Source organism: Kryptolebias marmoratus, linkage group LG20 (assembly GCF_001649575.2).
Source record: "Kryptolebias marmoratus isolate JLee-2015 linkage group LG20, ASM164957v2, whole genome shotgun sequence".
NCBI lineage: Eukaryota > Metazoa > Chordata > Actinopteri > Cyprinodontiformes > Rivulidae > Kryptolebias > Kryptolebias marmoratus.
Window position 1 is genome coordinate 2,481,387 of NC_051449.1, and position 3,038 is coordinate 2,484,424.

The window sequence follows — 3,038 nt, forward strand, 5'->3', positions numbered from 1 at the left end:
CAGTTGCAGCGCCTCCTACAGGAAACTGGTGGAGCTACGCAGAGAACCACGCCGTTCAAAAGCCTTGTTTGGATTCATGTTTTTATAAACACTGAGGTCCGGACCTCGGGGTCCTCAGTGGGAGCTGACTAGAAGTAAGAAATGTTTAACGTTTGTTTGAGTTGAAACAAAACCGTCTCATTTAATTTACAGAAACTACAGTAAAACTCTTGCTTTTCTCTTCTTAATAACAAATAAAATGTCCGTCTTGTTGAGTTAAAATCACAGGAATTATAATATTATGAGTTCAGATTCCTCTTAGAGGCTAAACTGTTGAACCAGGAGGACAAAACCTCAGAAATTTACTCGACCTGAAGAACCGAAGCTGCTGTCAGACTCCAGGAGGAAACAGGAAGTCGGCTCTCGGTGATGAAAATCGTGTCATTTTTGTTCTCGTAGCAGCTTCGCCCGCCGCCGCTCCTCGACCCGAGGCCTGGATCGAAGTGTCTGAGCTTAAAGAGACCTCAGAGACGCAGGCGGCTCTTCAGGGACGGGAGGAAGTGCACCTCGGCCGGGCGGCGTCGGGACACGTTCCCCTCGTTCGCCGTCAAGCGGCGTGTTCTGTCTCAGTCGGTTTAGTAAACACGTCTGGTCACGGTGAGGGAAGGAGGAGAGAAGCCGGCGGGAAGAAACCCCAAGGGGGGAGGAGCTTCCTGGGAGTTCTGACCCGAGCGTCTCGTGGACGATGGAAGGTGTGAGAAAACGAACGCCTCGCTACCGCGACCCGACTTCCTGACGTCTCATGGAGCACGACGGAGCCTTAAGAGTCGAGTTTAAAAAATCTCAAACAAGCTCGTTTGTTTTCCTAATTTGGTTTGATCCTGTGGGAGGCTGTCCTGTCGGGTCTCCTGTCCGTCCCATTGTCCGGGACAGGAACTCGTAGAGGAAGACCCGTGGAGCCCCGTGTTACAGGATCAGAGCCTCACTTCCCTCCTGCCAGGGCTCCAACAGGAAGCAGACAGCAAAACGGCCTCAGCCCTGGATCACTAATTGTGGCTTTCTATTGTCTGTCTGGGGACCTGGCTGAGCTACTGACTCCCGGCCGGAGCCTTCGGGATGTTCGGGAGTGAAGGGCAGGGATTTAATGGAGGTTAATGGGTTGAAAATCTGTAAGGAAGGAGGTCAGTTTGGCCTGAAGTCACAGAAAACAGGAGAAATCTGCATTTGTGTCAAATTTTAACGTATTTGTTTTCAATGATGTTGTGGTGGAAGTCAGATGAAGACATTTTAGTGCCCATGTTTGTCTCTGTTAGCAAAACGTTTACAGCTGATTGTTTGCAGTCAACCCCATTCAAAAATGGCCATCACAGCCATTACACATGAACAGATCAAACAGGATCCCGCACAACGTTCAAGATTTGACCGAAGCAACGTCAGAAAACTTTAATTTCTCAACTTTTCTTGATCTTTGTTTGAACATTAGGCTTTAAAGATGAGTCCTTCATTATAGGTCTGTAATTTTATAATTTCTTCCTTTTAATTCATTTGTTGGTTGATTTTACTCTGAACAGTTTAGCTTCTTGTGGCAGTTTTATGGTTGATCTTGATCCTATAAAATGAAACTTCAGTCACCCATAAACCTGCATTTATAGGTGGAACCTCAGACATTCGGTGACTGTGTTCCCTCTTCAGAGGTATTGTTGCTTTAATTTGATCAGCAGGGTTTAATGAGGCGGTGATGCTATTTTAATAAAGATTTAATTGTGTTCTAGCTGACATGAATACAAAGAAACCTTGTTTTCCAAACTGCAACACGAGACGTTAACATTTCCTCTTTCTCGCTTCGTGGTCCGAAACGAAAAATGACGCACAAGTTGCACGTTCATATTTCAGATTTGAGGGCAGGGGAGTTTTCCCATCGGGCTGCGGTGACGACGGACTCCAGCTCTGTTTGTGCTCTTGTGTTGTGAAAGTTAAATTCGGCTAAAGCTGTTTTTTTTTTTTGGCAGCGGCTCCTTAAAAAGCAGCAGACCATCCCCCCACTGCCTGGATGATTTATTGCTTTTCCAAGCGGTCCTGTTGCTCTGCCTCATTGAGTCATTTGAGTTATGAGCCGTGCTTTTTGTAAAAGAGGACTTTCGGTTTTATTTGATTAAGTGTGGCGCGTGGACAACTCTGCACAGCATCGTTGTCGTCGTGGCTTTGTCGTCTGTTTGTTGTTTTTAAAGACAATTATGATCGCGTTAATTCCTGCATGCGTGTCCTCTCAGATCCGAGCAGCTCCATTATTAATTTACAGACATTTATATTTTATTGATGCTATTTTTGGGTTGTCGGGTGATGTTACCCCGTGGCAGTCTGCGTGGCGCAGACACTGAGCTCATTATGTTGCTTTATTGTAAATCTGTAATCATATTTCTCACAGCAGTGACTCATTTCATCAGCAGGCTGTACAAATTAAATTTTAACCTCCTTCTCGTGTCTCTAAAGCATATTTTTACTCAAGATGACACAAAAGGAAGATTCGGCTAAAACGCTCGCAGGTGCACCCGTGCAGCTGGGAGCTTTATGCCTTTTTCTTCACCAGGAAAAAGGTGGAATTCAGCGTTCCCTCCGGGTCTGGGCAGGAGTGTTCAGGAGCGTCGGCAGGATGGAGCAGCAGGTGGATCGATGGTTCGGGGTCTCGTCTAATGAGGGCGTCGCTCCGGTCGAAGGCCAAGCCGTCGATTTACTGACCCGTCAATGTTTCTGACGCTCACCTATGAAGTGCAAAAGGATAAAACTCCTGGATTCAAGTCGAAATGAGCTTCCTGTCAGCCTTACGGATGAGCTGAGGGGAGCTGGGAGTCGAGCTGCTGCTCCTCCACGTCTCAGCTGAGGTGGTTCAGGTCAGGACGCCTCCTCCTGGAGATTTCCCATCCAGGTCCCAACGGGAGAAAACCCCAAGGAACATCCAGAACTCGATGGAGGGAACTAAAGCTTCTCTGGCCTGAGAACAGCTGAGGATCCCCCTGGTGTTCCTGGGGAGTGTCTCCATGATCCAACCATGGGTGGATGGG

The 3,038-nt window shown here is 47.4% G+C and overlaps 1 protein-coding gene across 5 annotated transcripts in view; it reads left to right on the forward strand.

Moving 5' to 3' along the window:
- Positions 1-3,038, forward strand: part of LOC108243851 (neuropilin-1a-like) — a 152,771-nt gene that overhangs the window by 127,809 nt on the left and 21,924 nt on the right. The gene's annotated exons all lie outside the window — the stretch shown is intronic.